A 17989-nucleotide genomic window follows, 5' to 3' on the forward strand; every position below is an offset into this window, starting at 1 on the left:
GTTTAGTTAACTTGGACCTGCATATGTCTGATTCAAATGTAAGATTTCTCTTTTTCTCCCCTTCACCTCCTTCTTTTCCGTTCTTTGCCGGTGTGTGTGTGTGTGTGTGTGTGTGTGTGTGTACAGTAGATTCATTACTAATTATGAAGCTTTTACACAACATTCGATCCCCTAAATTTTGACTTTGTGCCATTTAGAATCAGGCGGTGGAGGTGGTGTACGGCGAGGGAAGGGGAGGTGGAGGCTGGGGAGGAGGTAGGAGGTAGCGTTAAATCTCCAACACAAAATGAATCAAGGTAATTTCAGCTCTTCTAGTGAGAAGGATTCATTCTCTATGTATCTCTCCCCCCTCCCTTCCTCTCTCTCCCCCTCCCTGCCTCCCTCCCTCCTTCCCGCCCCCCCTCCTTGTACCCCGCCCCCTCCTCCTGCCTCCATCCCTCCATCCCTCCATCCCTCCCTCATTCTATCGCTTCCCCTCCGTCGCCCTCGCTGGATGTTTCTTTCTGGTGGTTCTTTTTTTTTTTTTTTTTCTTTTTTTTCTTTTTTTTTTTTCCTCCCTCCCCACGAGTTTCGGGCGCTGGCTTGGAGGGCTCCCGCTTTCTCAAGGGAAGGGGAGCCGCCGAGACCGCGCTCCGCTCCCCCGCCGGGCCGGATGCCTCACTGAGCCCAGGTCCGAGTCAGTCGGGGTAACTAAGGAGAGGGGGGGCCTCCGCTCGGTGGAAGAAGGTCCCTTCCGGGCCGGGGGAGGGGGCCTGGGCGGCGGCGAGGAGCGCTCGCAGGCCCGCCCGGAGGATGCTCAGGCCGCCCGGCCCCGGCGAGGGGCGCCCCGGGGGCGCGGGGAGCACCTGCGCCGCTGAGCGCCTCCCCCGCCCCGCCCCGCCCCCGCCCCGGGGGGCGCCCCGCGATGCCCCAGCCTGCGGCGCGCGGTGCTCGGCCTCTCCCGCGGGAGCCCGGGGCCGCCGCCCTCCCCGCCCCCGCGACCTGCGCCCGCCCCCGGGCCGGACCCTTTGTTCCGGCGGCCGAGCCCGGCTCGGGGCTGGGGCGTCCCGGGCTCCTCCCCCCGGCTCAGCCCTGCAGTCAGGAGCCGAGGGGGGGGCGGGGAGCGCCGCGACCCCGGCTGTGCCCGGAGGCGGGGGCGGGCCCGGGGGCGCGGGGCCGGGGGCGCGGGGCCGGGCGCGCAGCAGCCGAGGCGGCTCGGAGGCTCCGGGTGCAGCCGCGCTCCCCGCGCGAGCCCCGCGGAGGGAGCAGGAGGGAGGAGGGAGGAGGGAGGACGCCGGGAGGATGGAGGGAGGGCGGGGCGGGGCGGGGCGGGGCGGGGCGGGGCGTGGGGGCGGGGGGATTTCTGATCCGTCTGATGCAATTCCAAGCGTGCTGCAAAGGAACTCCAAGGAGTCCGCATCACCACCGCCACCCACCCTTCCCAGATGGTGCTGTTTTAAATACGGATCTGCAGGGCTGAACGCAGAACTGGGAGATTTATTGCAAAATCCCGAGAAGGGCGGGAGGGGTGCGGAGGGGAGGGAGGGGAGGAGAGGGGAGGGGGAGCGGGTGGACCGGGAACGGATCGGCAGGATTTAAAGGTGCAACGCTTGCTTTTTCCTTTTTCCCCAATCAAGCGGCAACCGGTCGCATTTTTTTTTTTTTTTTTTTTTTTTTTTTTTTTTTTTTTTACCCTGCCTGGATTCTAATTCACCAAGGAAGAGGTGTAAATATTGTGACATTTTGAGGCGGCTTGATGGATGAGAAAAGAATCATCTGTCACTCTAAATTGCAGAGTTCCCTCTCGGCGAGGTGTCTTGCTCGCGAGTACTCCCCGCTGCCTAATACAGTTGCTAGGGCTTCCGAGGGAGGCATCGCTAAGGGAATATTAGCCTTTTAGTCGACTTGCCAATTTATCTGACAGGCGACCCGAGAAAATTGTAGATTCCGCGTCTCTGGGAGACCAGGAGGGGGAAATGCTTAACAGCCTCATGCTTGTAACCTCGAGATCATTAAGCACTTAAACCTGCAAAGTGTCACGTCATCCTCTGTCACAGACACACACGTCCTCGACTTAGGAGGTAAAATGGTTTCGCCTAGGGCGCCGCGGAGACGAAGGTCCCTTTAAGGATGGTGCACCTGCTAGTCACTGTTGATGTGTATTTACATAGAGCGTCTCAGCAGGAAGGCAAGAAATTTCAATTGTCCGGTTTGCAATCAGAAGGAAGATTAGAAGGTGATACAGAGAGAGAGAGAGAGAGCAAGGAAGGGGGGGGGGGGGCTCTTTTTAACCCTAAAAACCAGCAACCTTCTAGCCTACTTTTGGACCCCTGGTCTTGCATATTAATATTTCCGTGTGTGAGATGTTCGCTTGGTCTAGCTCCCCCAATGGAATATATCAGTATTGATTCAGATGAAAATATATTCATCCTGCCTGTAGCTTTTTCAGTGTCATTGATAGTAAGACCTACAACACAGCAATTTTTGCAGGATAGGAAGAAAAAAAATGTCTGAAAGGGTTTTGCAAACTGGGAAGCAGACGCTCTCCGCAAATGGGAGCTGTCACTATTTTACATTCTCTTTACGTGCAGCACTTTCATTGAATGGAATCAGGGTGCTAATTATTTTTAGATGATCGAAAATTTGTATGGTTAAGGCAGGAATAGGGATTGTACAAGCAAGATTTTTGCTGGCTTACAAAACAGTATTTGTTAATTGCCTACCAGTGTGAGTCGGAAAGAAGGCCTTGAAAAGATACCAAAATCAACGTACGTAAACTTCGTTTATTTGCCAGCCTCTTTTCCTATCAAGTCGCTAATCTAAATTTTTAATAAGAGGAGAAGCTGGTGAATCTAGTTTCTTTTCTTTTCCTGGCCTGTCCTCTAGGGGAAGCGTTAGTAAGAAACAAAATCCCCAAATCAGTCAATGTGCGAGGCAAGGCCTGGATGATGACCACTAAATAGATAATCGGCCACAAAAACCAGCACATGGAAATGAAGAAAAGCCAGCATGGAGGCATTGCCGGAAAAGAATTTTTATTTTTAATTCTATGATTTGGGGACCAGGCTCCAACTTGCTCAAATAGCATTCACCAGATCAAATTGCTTACAATCTGTCAGTTAAAATGATGTCTCACTGAACATATTTTTTATTCAATATACTTCTACCAAAGGCCAGCAAAGCTATTCTTTGCTTTTGATTAGGGCAAACTATTTAAATGATTCTAATGAATACCAACTGATATCATCTGGTTTTAAAATTCTGCTTAAAACTAAATTTTTTTTTCTGAAAAGCACTGACTTGCCAGAAAAATATCTATTTTGGTAGCTTTCTTTTCACTCTATGGATAATTTAATGAGTTGCCTATTTTAATTTTACAACTGCTACCTCAGAAGTAACTCAAATTATCTTTCTTTGGCTCGTGTCTTTCCCTGCTGATCTGCTACTGCTGTGTGTGCGTGCGTGTGTGCGTGTGCGTGTGTAGGGGCATGTTTGTCTCTGTGTCTTTGCTGGTGTCATTAACAAGCGGGGCTCTCTTGAGTTGACACGACACAATCCACGTAAAGAACAGAGTGTGGTACTTAATAAAGATAAATAGTAACACCTAGTGAGAGCATACCACTATTGAATCCTATGGAAATGGGGAGGGGGGGTTGCCTGTAAAGGCAGAAAGACTGAATTCTTCAACAATAAAAAGAAAATTTCCTTCCCCCTTTGACTTAAGAATGATCATACTTTCAACAATTTGAAATCTCTCTCTTTCTTTTTTTTTACTTTGGAAGTTAAAGCTACTGCTTTAACAAGTGTGTCTTGAGGAAGATACACATGTTCCCTGAAGACTAATACCCCAAAACAGCATGATGCAAAGGGCAGAATGTTAAATTCTTTGTCCCTGCCTCCATTTTCATTTGGCAATTTGGGGAGTGTTCATTCTGAGTTTTTAAAAATGTAGGCAGACTTTCTTACTTTTTTTTCTTTTTTCCTAACATTCTAAAGGAGTCCTAGAAAGAATTCTGCTATAATGCAGACTTTATTTGTATTTCCTGATAATAGTATTTTGTAGGCATGTAGTGCTTTGATAGCTTTTTACCTTATTCCTTATTTGATCTCTTTGGCATTTGTGTCGGGTAGGAATTAGCAGTCACCTTTTTACAGATGAGGAAATTCAGATTCAGAGTTGTCCAGGACCACGCTGCTGGTAAGAGGTGAAGACTGACTCAGTCTATTTCTTCAAATTTCACGGATCATGCTTGTTCCTCTCCAGACGGTGCCACCTCAAATCCCACTTAGGCATCTGAGGGAACTGTATGTGTTATCTTTCTCCTATTTTGATTTCTTTGATAAAAAAAAAAAAAACTATTTACAAACAGTTCACCGAATTCTATGACCTTGCCTTTCTAAGCCACTTCAATCTCCTGCAATTGGAGACTCAAAGGAAGGAATCTTCCTGTACCTGACATACCATCTAAGGCACAGTCTCTAAGTCCCCAAAAAAACAACACAGAAAATAGGAAGAGCCAAAGCCAAGAATCATTTTGCTTTTCTAGTGAGTCATAGAATCCAAGGGCTGGGAAGGTTCTCAGAGGTCACTTATCCCAACCCATATCTGATGCTTGAATTCATACTGACTTGTTTTCTTCCAAGCCTCTGGAATTTCATCCCAGCTTTCAATTCCTGGGATCTTGCTTGTCTTGGTAGATACCCTGATACTTACGGGATCATGAACTTGACCGGCCGCTTCCTACTTTGCCCAAAAGGTATACTTTCTAGATGCTAAGATTCATATTTCTATGCAATAAGCATTAACTTACAAGCTGAAGATTCAGCAATAAGGAAGACTAAATGGCACCTATCTTGGTGGAGCTTATAGGTTAGAGACATGACTCGTCCTTTAATTTCCTCCAATCTCCAGAAGGGGACAAACTGCTGGAATCTTACCTTTTTCAAGAGAACACAGTGAACCAAATTAAAAGTCTGAGTTCAAGCTTCCCTCCCAACTAGTTGTCAGGAGCTGAAAAAAAATCCATTAGTCCCTCAGCATCTCTATTTCCTCACACATAAGACAAGGAAGATGTTCTCAAGATAAACTCTCAATTCCATGTTAGCTCCAAGTTTGAGTGATACAACAGATAACTCCTCCTTGGCGGAAGGTAGGGCCTAAGTCACCCTAACCTTTGATGATTTATAATTTGGGGTGCCACCAGGTTTTTAACTTGTTTGTTAGGAAGCACATTATGAGAAGTCAAGGCAACTTATTTAAACCCCATATAGAAGGAATCTAGATGTTGAACCTGTGGTTTTCTGAGAAATGACGACTGGGAGAGTTTTAATTTGAACAATGATCCCAAACTCCTGCAGATTATTTTTCAAATGTATGGGATGATGAGAGAGACTCACTATCAAATTAATTGCTCATCTTCTTTGTGCAAGCATAAGTTCTAATTTTTCAGGTCATTTCCTTTTGAAATCAGAGATATTACATCCTGAAATTGTCTGGGCCTCATGAATAATGCATTATATATACATGATAATAGATAATTAGATGGACCAACCAGGAAAAACATGAAAGGGAGCTGGAAGCTCAAGGATTGCAGAAGGTGTGTGGGCATTTTGACATCCAGGAAATGCTATAGATCTGTCCTTAGCTAACTCAGCCTGGTGGAGATAATTAAGAAAAAATGTGGGTGTAGAAAGGCTGCAAGCCATTCCCTGGGATTGGCTAGCTTGCTGCAGTAGTTCAAAAACAATTGGCACAGCCACCCACACTGGACATGATTGCCCTTTGATGAGGCAGCTATTGACTTTTATAAAGATGCCATATTTAAAATAACTTCTGATGCACTACGGATGACAGATATCATTCTTGAATTCTATTTTGGACAAATGGCAAAATATATTCCAAAGTATTAATTTAAAAATTAAAAAAAAAAAACTTTAAAATCTCGTTTCTAAAAACCAGCAGTTTAGCAACATGTGACCTCTGAATTTAGCAGTAAAGTCTGAAGCTAGGAGAAACATGCGGTCTATGTGAGACATTTTGACCAGTTGCAAGCATTTTCTGGACCACCACAGGAATTTAAAAGTACTTTGCAGATGTTTTTAACCCTTGAGTAAAGGTTAAATGCACCAAAATACTCCTCACGCCGAGAAAGAGAAATCCAATCAATTGCCCTCAACAGCAGAAGAAAATAATCTGCGATCTTTGTGCTCGGAGGACATCGAAGGGCATTTTATAATGTTAGGGAATCTAGAAATTCCTTCAGAATCTGCAGGGTCCCACACTTATCAGCACTAGAAGAAGTTGCAATTGAGTTTATCTTATCTCCAGCTTCAAGGAAAATACCAACTACCCACTCCCTAGGTAATAAGGCGACCTGTGGGAAGAAATACTCAAATTGGGTGATTATGGAAAGGTTCCATACATACCTAAAGCCTTTCCAATGGGACACTGCAGGGTGAGTGACTAGAAAGGAGAAACGTGAACATGAAGAAAATTGAGCAGAAAAAAATAAAAAGCCAAAGTAGGATCACTATTAAAAGAGAGATTCTAGAAGTAACCCCTCTGCGTATCCCCTAAAGCCATTTGTTGAGATTGGTCTGCACCATCCATGCTCCTTATTCTGGTTACTTTGGTGGGAAACCCATTTCTTCTGCTTTTACCAGATTCCTTCACTAAGGGCTACTTTCTTCCCAGCAACTTCCATAATCAATAGTTGAAAATGGGCTTGTTGTTTCTCCTTGGAGTATGTTGGATTAGCATGAGCTCTGTAACCACTCTTGGCCCATGGACTCCACTCTTGGCAGTCTGGTCAAGCCTATCAACCCTTCTCAAAATAATGGTTCTAAGTAAATAAAGAACTATAAGATTGCAAAGGAAGCCAATTATATTTAATAGTCATGAAAATATTAAAAAAAAACAGTATATTGTGTGATATGGTAACGTGTGCTTTTTTAATGCACGAAATAAGATCTAACAGTATGTCAACACTGACGTTTTGCAGTGGTGATTAAGCATCAACGTCTTTTGAGATGTCTGTAACAAGTGACAAGCGATAGGAAGGTGTCTGTGATTTCTATTGGTGGCCAAGTCTGCAAATACTACTCTGTAGCATTTCACAAAGCTATTTGACAACACGACACTTGTTGGCGGGTGCTTATGAACATAGTGTAGACTCAGAAATGCTAATCTAGCCTCTTGCTGTCTGCCAGTATTAGCCATTGAGTTTTCCTCCCTGGCAGAAGGAAACTGGCATTTGGGGAAAACTTTTAAAATATACTTTTACCATTCAACAAGTTGCCAAGTAGAGAAGGAACCAAGTGATGGCGTGGCTAGGGGTATGGTGACGTGTTTCTATTGATTGAGCTTGCTGTCATTCTAATGTTTATCCTTAGTACCACCAGCACTACCCCCACTGCCCTAGAAATCCACTACTGTATTGAAAAAGAGACAAAGTTCACACTCTGGTCACTAACTCAATGCACATTGCCTCGGACACCTTGTGTGACTTCACTAACCTCAACAAACTGTAGACTTCATTTTGTCACTACCGTCCTCTGGGAACTATATGCACATTATGATGGGATGAGATAACATTTATTTTGCATTTATTCAGTGCTAAATTCTTTGCTTTGCATTTGAATATACTGTTTAACCCTCAAAGCGACTCTCTGAGATGGATTATATTCTAATGGTACAAATAAGGAAAGTGGAGCTCAGAGAGTTTCAGTGATTTACCCAAAATTACACAGCCAATCTTAAGTGGAAAAGCTAAAATTAAAACCTAAAGGTTTTCTGGTTCCAAAGTCCATTGTAAAATCATGTCTCCCTATCTCATAGCTACCACCCAGATTTGATATGCGTCTCGCATTTTCGGGTTTGCACATACATTTCATCAAGAGATCTTGCCAAACCCTTTGAGATGGCTGAGAATCTCAAAACTGGTTGCCGCAAATGCTGGTCCAGAATTATATTGAATCTCTGCCAACGAATGAAAGACTTTCAAACTACTCATTGTCACCTATCCTCTTTGGAGTCCCATTCTCGCAGTCACAAAATGGAGACAGGGACAATACTTAGGGTTTTGAGCGGATCCAACCAATTAGCAATAACATCGAAATTTCTTGAGTTCCCTGTGGTGAGCATTCTACATTTCCACAGTTAACTGAATCCTCACAACCATTTTAGGATTATTCCGATTTTAAAGATAAGGAAACTGAGGCATCCATTAATTAAAGAACTGTCCAAAATTTGCATAGCCACTAAGTGGCAAAGCTCGGCTCAAACCCAGGTCAGCCTCATCCCAAAGCCTTTTCTTTTACTTGGTAAACTAATCTGTAAATCCTTTAGCTGTTATTATCACAATTGTTGTCATGTTTAAAACACTAGCAAGAAAGAGAATTTCCAGAAATAAGTATATCATCACTGAAGAGAGAGATGAGTATCTGGAACTCTTCACCTGCCTGTTCTTCCTTCCACTTACTTTAGTTTATTAACCCAATGGATGATGTCTAATTCCTTTCTTAACTTGTTCAGGGCAGCTCCAACTTAGCTGGCTTCTGAGAGTTATTGAGTAAGAAACGTTGTAAATTGTTTAGATTAGGACTTAGTGTGTTTAGAAGCCATTTCATAAATTTGCCTTTTCAAACTGTTAGTGGCTCTCGCGCTGCAGATGCTGTGAGAGGCACACCCTCTCCAACAACACAGTGGATGACAAACCTCCAAAGCTAACATGTTGTTTACAGATATGGAGAAGAGAAGGATGGACAAGCACAATCCTGAATGTAATTACAAGGCTTACAGCCCCTGTTAGGGACTAAAATGTTTATTGGCTTTCCTTGTGCAATTCAATGTTCTTCCTCCAAAGGCTCCAGTCCAAACTTGGAATTTCTCTGGGAATCGCATCTCATTTGGGAGAATGCCAAAACTTGGTGTTTGGGTCCGTTGTGTCTTTGCGCCAACTCAGAACTCGAGCATCAGCTCTAGAAATAAGCTGGGAGATGGTCCAGGTAAGGGAGTCATACCTGGACTTGGGCATCTTCCTGACAAAACTCATCCATCTCCCTCCTGAAAAGCAACTCCTAGAAAGATGTGGCTTTCAGTGAGGGCCCGGAGGCAGACTGGTAAGTCTTGGTAGCACGAGTCAGTGGTGTTTGCAGAGCTGCCGAAGTTATGTAGGGAATCAAAGATGGGGAGACCCCCTCCTGCCTCCGCTCAGATGTGTGCAAGACAGGATGGCCTGAACGCCTAACGTGTTTGTTATGTCCTGGAGCTCAGAAACCATTCCGGCAGGAAAGGATGATCTTAAAGAACACGTTAACCTATGAAAACATCCACTGAAAGCCTTGTCAGAGGTAACTGCGTGCTATAAAGGATAGAAGACTGTGAACTCTAACCTTGGCTCAGGGCTCTAACTTTAGGGGAAATAATGATCCGAGTTTCAAGCTTAGTTTACCAAATGATATACAGTTCCTGGAAGGAGTCTAAATGTAGGGGGAAGGAAGTATCTTAACGATGATTTAGGTCACAGGTACCTCCAGTGCACTGAAGTCACCTGAATCATTTGTTCTTTCTGGGCTACCGTCTGAATGCGCTGCCCGCAGGCCTTAAAATTGCCTGTGACAATGATAGTTCTATTTTCCAAGAATAAAAACATAAGAAAACAATGGATAGCCTAAGTTTATATATAGCTTAATTACTAAAATAGAAACACGATTAACAAGATGTTGACAGCCTGCCAATAAGACATTAGTAATTTTAAATCGATAGGACAAAACTAATTACATTTACATTTTTTTTCAACACTCCACAGTTACTTTACAATGATTGAGACACTAGCTAAGGCAAGATGAATTGAAACCTCAAGTTTTCATTGATTCCTATATTTCTTATCTGAGATTTGACAAAACAGCTTTCTTTGGTTTCCAGTGACAATCTTTGTAGCTTCCTCCCCACTCTGCCTACGAAAACAAAACAAAACAAAAAATTGATTATTTCCCTTAAAATGATCAAAATAGAGGGGAATTCTAATATTAAATTTATTTATTAAAATCCCTAGTCTTAAAAATGATAGGAAATGTTTGCTAATTTAAACTTTATATTTTTTAACCCACATCATTTTCCAAAGAAATATTCTTTTTTTTTTCTTTTTCTTTTTCTTTCTTTTTTCTTTTTCTTTTTCTTTTTCTTTTTTTTTTTCTTTTTTTTTTTTTTTTTTGGTAAGCTCTACACCCAACATGGGTCTTAAACTCATGACTGCAAGATCAAGAGTTGCATGTTCCACTAAGCCAGCCAGGTGCTCCTCAAAGAAATACTCTTTAAAGCTGTTTCTTTATTCTTCATATAACATCCACACACATAATCCCAGTTTTGTGATTAGTTTCTATTATTAAGTACTCTGAAGTTGTGCTCTTATAGAGACCAAGTAATTGAAGGGTAAATTAGATATTTATAAGTTGTTCCTAAAAATGACAAATGCAATTATATAAACAAATATCAACAATATGAGTTCTCAAAAACACAATAACAAAAAGTAATATTAAACATGTCAATTAGCCAAGCAAATAGTCAAGAATATGTCAAACTTCTATATATTTTTTGAGACAAATTGGCATCATGTAGGTTAGTACGATTCTTTTTTATGGAATTCAACTTATTTTTACTCACTTTAATTAGTTTTTGTGTGCAGATAAAATGGAAGGCAATGGAAATTTGGCTTGCAAAGTAGTTCTAAGATGATCTACATCCACAATCTGGTTGTAATGCCATAAGAATATGTTTATTATGTGAGAATGGTAATTCAAATTAGCATTCAGTATAGACATAAAGCAATGAGCAATGCAAGCTAACTTGAGTTATTTATCCTGGGAACTTTTTCTTTTTTTAAATTAAAAAGGTCAGAATATATAATAGTATTGGCTCATTCTTCCCAAGTACTCCAGGAAAACATGTCTATGGAAATAAAAGATCCTCAATGCTAAACATTTTCCTGCATTTGGGAGAGGCATGAAATTTGGTACCAAAGTGTTGGGTCTTCATTTTTCTAATTCAGCATCGAGGCTGTCTCGAGGAAAGCTGACTGTGGTCTGAATTTGCATCCCAGAAATATATTTAATTTGTATCATGGAATCAACGTCTGACTTCCAAAATTGGATACCTAGCCATGTATCCCCCTACCTCACACACATCACCCACCTTTCCCAGGTCATAACCACTGCCCAAGCAGAGAAAAATAGGTATATATAGCAATGACTAGAGGAAGAAAAATCAAGTAAAGAGTCTTGGAATTTAAACGTGTAGCTCTGCTTTCCCCCATTCGTTCCCCATTCTATCCCATCTCTCTGTCCTCGACTTTCATGAAACATTGTATTTGTCCTGTCCATCTGCATCAGCATCACCCTCTCTTAGATCCAACTAGACTTACCACTCATGGGGCCCTGCACTGATGGACTGAGGTTTCAGAAGTGCCTACTTACAGCAAACACTCCTAGTAGTCTTCGTTAGGTCACAGAGTCCCTGGGCAACTTCTCAAAATTATATTATGAAGGGGAAATAAGTGCCCTCCTTTCCTATTCAGTTTCTTTTTAGTGTTGATTTCATTCCATGGCTGGCCTCATTTCTCAGGACTAGTAAGTTGAGTTTGTAGTCACCACAGAATGCCCTAAATATGCCCTAAAGAGACAACCATGAGTAGTGGGAACGGTATTTCTGCTGATCCCATGCTCTTCATCTGGGCTATAAAGAATGAAGAGGCCCCAAATATTTGATTGTGAGGTCATAACAGACATATAAATGACAAGAGAAGTGATCATTTAAATGTGATTCTGGGAATCATGTAGATTAGCATGATGCTTTTGTATGGACTTCAATTTAGTTTTACTCTCTTCTAACGAGGCTTTATACGCAGACAAAATGAAAAGATATGGTTCAAATTAGGAGAAAGTTGAAGCTTTAAAAGTAGTGCAGTGTTTTGTAGTCCTTACCTTCTGAGAGAAATTACATCAAAATAAACCCCTGAGAATATGTAAGCACAATCCCACTTGAACAGATAAAGGTTCACAACTTGGGATATTAAGCGGAGTATAGAAAAATCACTTGTTCTTAAACAATTTTTTTTTTTGAGAAGAAAAGAAATAAAAGCTAAATGTCCTGTTCAAGGCCTATCTCTTTTGCAAAGTGCTTTGTCTAAAAACTAAGGACAGAAGACACAGCTCTGGCATGAAGGCTCATCTTTTTTATGAAACAAACCACTTCTGTCTCTAAGTTGCGAGGGAAGGATTTGTCAATCTGATTGAATCTCCCCTTTAGTTTTTCCCAACAGCTGTGTTCAGATAATTCATGACTCCCATGTTTCCTGAGCCCTGGATAATTTCACACACATGTCTAGTACGGGGCTCTACATTTTCAGAAGAATATGGAGATCTTGGAGGAGTTCCAGAGTAGACCCAGGGAAATGATTAATGGGTTGGAAGTTGGAGTTTATGAAGAAAGGTTGTGAGATCTGATTTCTTGCTATGAGAAAAGTCCGAGTGGTGACTTAATAACACAAGGAAGTTAGTGAGCAGCTGTTCTCCATCTTCACTAAGGTTAGATGAAGTAAAATGAGATATAAATTGCAACAAGAACAAAATTGTGTTGTAAGTTGGAACTTCCAAGCCCTAGAATTGCTGGATCCTTAGGAAGGTCTTCAGAAGAAGGATGTGGAATCTTCTTCAGTGGTCTGCAATGATAGGCCTAGGAGTGGTGAGGAAGACGAGATAATCTCTTACGATCTCTTCTGGATCCATCGTTTTATAAATCTACCTAATCACTCAGAAAAATGATCTGCCTGGACAATGCCTCATTTCCTTCCTGTCACTACTCGCATCGGTTATCCCTTATCATTTGTCTACCTTCTGTAAAATGCCGTTAACCAAGGGTAACTAGGGCTCTGATCGATCATGATGGGCCCTCCCCGGCTGCTAGGTGCCCTTCCAGCTTTGGGAACAGGTTTCTTGTCCATCACTACTATCCCCTGGCCACTGCCAGCATGCTGGAAGGTCGGTCTTCCCACACACCCATCCTATGACAAGGGAAGACAAAACCCGACATAATTTCCCACCTTTCACTCATTCACAAGTGACCTAGCGGATTAAAAGACAAATCTTATGCTCAAGAATTTGAGTGCCGAAAGACCTGAAATATGTCTTATTCATCTGCCTATAACATACTCCGTAGAGTTGGGGCACACGGTTGGCTCAGTCGGTGGAGTGTGTGACTCTTGAATTCAGGGTTGTGAGTTCGAGCCCTACACTGGATGCAGAGATTACTTTTAAAAATAAAATCTTAAAACAAAACATAGTCTGTAGAGCAATGTGTGGCAGTAGGTATTCAGCAAGTTTTCATCAGTTGAATGAGGGTAACCATGACATGAGGACGGTAAACTGAAGATTAACTGAAGTTGAGAAAGTCAAGAGTTTCAGATAATTCTGTGTGCTAGACAAATCTAAATCTCAACCCTTGCCGCCACATGTGTAGCATTGAAGATTTTATTCCTACCATCCCTGTGCTATCTGGAGGACTTGGACCAGCAGCCAGCTGCATGTCCCACGCAGGTCCTTGGTCAAAGAGACCATTCAAGATAGTTTCAGAGTCACATAAAAATAGGCCAAATTCCTAGTGTGATTTTATTTTTAATATGACTTTAGGAAGTTCAATGATTACTTTTTTTCTAAATTCTCTTTTTCTCACGTTTCTAACTTTATCCATGAAGAATATAAAATTTAACGGTAGATAATCTCTCACCACCACCATCAAACAGCCTGTGTAGTTAAGTCTCAAAAATAATGTAATCTGTTCCTTACGGTTTGATCCTGAAACGACCTGAAACCCTTTGGTTTAAACTTGCGAGTTCTTCCAGCTCTTCTCCCAATAAAACCAGCAACATACCATAGGCAGCTATCACTGTCAGTTCTAACTCTTGTCTGTCTACAGTCACGGCCCTTTTGATCACACTTAAAGAAACATTACAATGAGTAAACCAATTTATTCTTTACTATTAATTTTTAAATGTTCTCAGGGAAAACCTGGTAACTCACAGGGTTACAAGTTGATGACTCTCATATGTTTGGGGACTAGTCTCAGTTGTTTTATAATGGTTTTGGCGCGGTTTCTCTCGATCCAACTAAATATTATTCCCAGATGGGACTGGTTTTTGACCTCTTTGTTCTATTCTCCTAACTTTGGCCCTTCTAACATTTTCATACTGTGGCTCTTTTCTTTTGTTTGTTTGCCACTAACGGCCATGCCTGGTTGCATAATTACTGTAACAGGTGTTGACCAATTTGGACACATTTGATTATGGCATAGAGCTGTACTTAGGGTTCGTAAGAAGTTTACATAGAAGAAACACACCTCATATTAAGGTACCGTCTGATGAACAGGAATATTACTTCTCTTTCAAGATTTTTCTCAAAATAGACCTTACTCAATAATTTGTAGGATTAGAGGGGACATACCTGAATGCTGTATTGGGCCTTTGATGTCACGCAGCATGACACTGAAAATACCTTTGCCACTCCGCTAAGCAGGAGAGTTTTCTGTTTACTTATTATTTCCCCTATGCTAATTACTAAGATTTTCAGCAGTTTTTGAGGTCAATTCATTGGATTCTAGACAACTTATTTATTTATTTTGTTGCAAGGAGGATTTAGGGCAGGAGTAACTAGGAAACCTAAATAAACATAATCAAACATAAAATGCTTACAACGATAGTAGAGTTGACCTCAGCCAATTAAAATTATTAATAGAAAAAATACGTCAATGTCAAATCTGAGTCTACCGCCTCTGTCCCCGCTTGGGTAATGAGGATTAGTTTATGTTTCCTGATAAGAATAGATGGGAGTTTGCATTTCTTCCTGACCTTTGTTCTTCTAGAACATTGGGTTAGAATAGAACTGACCCAAAACCAAAAACAAAGATTTTAGGTAATTCAAAATTAATGGGGAAATAGGGAGCATTTTCTTTTCAAGGAGTCAAATCTTTCCTCCTTTGGGTGATTAAGAAAATGTTCAGATCATGAATCTGGAAACTGTTCCTAACATATCAATCACCTGAGAGACTAATGCTTGGAGAGAATCAGAAAGTTGGCTCTACATCCTCAGCATCACCCTTGATCGTAATAGGAAAATAATCTCGTAAAAAGCTTGATCTGGAACCGTCTCCATACGCTACCCGAACTAAACAAATACAAGAATTATTCAGAATTCCATGCCACACACTAGTACAACCTTGGCTTCTTTTAGCTTCATTGTTTTTGAATGCAAGGTGTACTTTTAAGGCAAATAAGCAAGTATCTTAAGTCTCGTCTTTTATTGTTTTGGTAACAGTGGCATCACAAATCAGAACGTTTCAAAATGCTCAGAAATGTCAAGAGGTCTGATTCATCAAAGGGTTTATCTGAATTGGCATTGGTCTTCTTTTATTTCGAAATAGTCCTGCCATTTCTGACTCCTCTGTCTTTTCCTCAGTAAAACTGCACCACACACTGGAAGGTAGAGATACACACATTTATTTGCATAACGTCAAGGGAGAGTAGGAATAAGAACATTGGCCATAGACCACGATCAGAGTCTCGGAAACGAGAACACTTTTTCCTTCAGCAAAAATGCTGATGTGGCAACGTGGATTGGGCAGGTAGAGGATTCGCCATAACTTCCCAGTGAGCAGCACCGGGAATGCTAAGATTCTTGACTTTGGGTAGGTATTCCTCCCCCCCCCCACCCCCCCGCAGGAAGTAAATTACAATTGAGCTTAAAAACCTGAGGAAGTAGCTCATTTTCAAGCAAATTTAAAGTTGGAAAGTAAGCATGGGTTTGAAATTAGCGTAAAGTTATTTTTTCAAAGTTTAGGGTAGGATTCCTGCAGTACTTTAGAAGGCAGTACACGATTTGTGTGTACGCGTGTGTGTTTAATTTACGAATCTAGTCTCTTAAAATGTTTTGCAGAATTAAAAGAAACTGTGTCTGCATTCAGCCTCCACCCCAGGTAATCCATACAGGGGTTCTCTGGGTTGGCCCAGCCCAGCCTCATGCCCCCTGACATTGATTGCTTGTGGCTCGCCTGCCAGTTCCACGCGCATGACACACCTCGCCCTCAACTTCATCATCTGGGGTGCAGGGTACTTGGTTCGGGTCATGTTTCCTGTCAAGTTGATAGAGGTGCAAAGCTAACTGTGTGACACTCGAAGAACATGCTTTTTCCCCCCTTTTTTAAACAATTTGACTATTCAGTCCAACAATTTGCGGACTCCTCCTGACAGCACTTCCACTAAGGGACAGAGAGCTTTGTCTGTTTTGAGGGACGGGGAGGCGGGGGTATTTCCAGCCAGAGTTCCCGAGTTCATTCAAGCCTTGTCTCTGGCATTTATTTAGCTGTGCGGATTTGGATTTGGGCAAATTGTTTCGTGGCACTGAGCCTCAGGTTCTTCGCTTATAAAATAATAACCGCTTCTGTCACTAGTCTTTGGACGCTCTAAAACAGCTGATGTAAGTGAACTCATTTTGTCAACTGCAAACCCTTAGATATAATATTATTACATACTGGGTTCAACACCGCATTCTTGATGACCACAAGAGGGTCCAGGAAAGGAAACTGTTTATAAATCTTCCCCTTTCCCCAAATTAATGCGAGAGTGTTTAGGGAAATTCTTGCAGCAAGGAGTCTTAGCAATTAGTGGGTCAGATCCCTTTGAGATTAGAGAAGAATGCACAGACTCATAAAGCTGCCTACCAAATGGGGGGGGGGATTCCTCTGACACCCACTGATTCATCCCTTGAGGGTTTCTCAGAGGGTGACCTCGGGTTTTCTGCATCTGGAATCCCCGAGGTGCTGGTTGCAATGCTCATTCCTAGACCCGGCCCCACCCCTCCTAAAAATCACCAATTTAGGAGGGGAACCAGCGCTTCAGCTGCACCCAGAGGACCTTCGTGAGCCCGCGGGAGGTCCGGGAGGTCCGGGCCCTCCGTCTGTGTTTTGAGGTCCTTCCCAGCAGCTGCCAATCGGCTGAACTGACGGGAGGAGGACTGAGCTTTAGGACGGGAACCGAGGTGGAGGGTTGGCCGCGGTCGTCCCCAGGGGCCTCGCCCGCGAAGTTCTGCGTGCGGGTGCGGCCGCCTGCGCCCCGGGGCTGCCCCGCGCCGGGGGGAGGGGAGGGGAGGGGAGGGCGCGGGGGGGGGGGCGCGGGGGGGCGCAGGGCGCGCGGGGACGGGGCTGCGCAGCCGGCGTGGCGGCCCGGGATGGGGCAGCGAAGGCGCGGGGCGCGCGCGCGTGCAAGTTTGCTTGGGGGGCGGGGCGCGGACAGCCCTGCAGAGCGGCGCGGTGCCCCGCGACGGACCCTCCTAATAAAAAAAAGATGGATCGCTCTGAACGCGCTCGCTTCTGATTCTGCTAATTCGCGCACCGGCGTGTCTCTTTCGAGGCAGCGCAGGTGTCCTGTGACCCGCGCCAGGCCCGGGCCCGCTCGCGCCCCGACTTCCCCCGGCCGGCGGGCGCGCGGACACCCGGAGACGGGCCGCGGCGGCCGGGACCCCGCGAGCCGCCGCCTTGATGCCCGCGTGGACGAGCGGCGGCGGCCAAGGTGGGTCCCGCTACCTGCGGCTCCGCGCGCGAACCCGGGCCGCGCCGCCTCCCCGCCTCCCTGCGCGCCGGCGTCGGCGGGTCCGCGGGGCGGGGGGCGGGGTCGGGGGCGGGAGGGGCGCGGGGGGCGGGGGCGGGGGCGGGAGGGGCGCGGGGGGCATCTCGCCGCCCACCCGGCTGCGGGGCTGCGAAGGGCCGGGGCGCGCGGCAGGCGGGCACGACCCTGGCCCGGCCCCTCCCCTCCCCTCCCCTCCCCACGGCGGGCGCGGCGTCCCGGGGCGGGGGCGGGGGCGGGGGGCGCGGGAGCCCGGGGCCGAGCCCGCGCGGCGGAAAGGCGCGCCGTCCCCTTTAAGCGTCCGCCCCGCACGGGAGTCGGCGGCGGGGCGGGGCGGGGCGGGG

General features: G+C 44.4%; 1 protein-coding gene across 4 annotated transcripts in view; it reads left to right on the forward strand.

Annotated features, from left to right (window-relative positions):
- Positions 1-17989, forward strand: part of BDNF (brain derived neurotrophic factor) — a 51417-nt gene that overhangs the window by 1841 nt on the left and 31587 nt on the right. The window contains exon 1 of one of the 4 annotated variants that reach the window (XM_077866155.1): positions 534-670. The exons of the other annotated variants lie outside the window; for them this stretch is intronic. The gene's annotated coding sequence lies outside the window, so the exon portion shown is untranslated. Of the gene's footprint in view, positions 1-533; positions 671-17989 lie in introns of those variants that run through there. 4 annotated transcript variants of the gene reach the window in all.

The sequence above is a fragment of the Canis aureus genome, chromosome 23, assembly GCF_053574225.1.
Source record: "Canis aureus isolate CA01 chromosome 23, VMU_Caureus_v.1.0, whole genome shotgun sequence".
In the NCBI taxonomy this organism is placed as follows: Eukaryota; Metazoa; Chordata; class Mammalia; order Carnivora; family Canidae; genus Canis; species Canis aureus.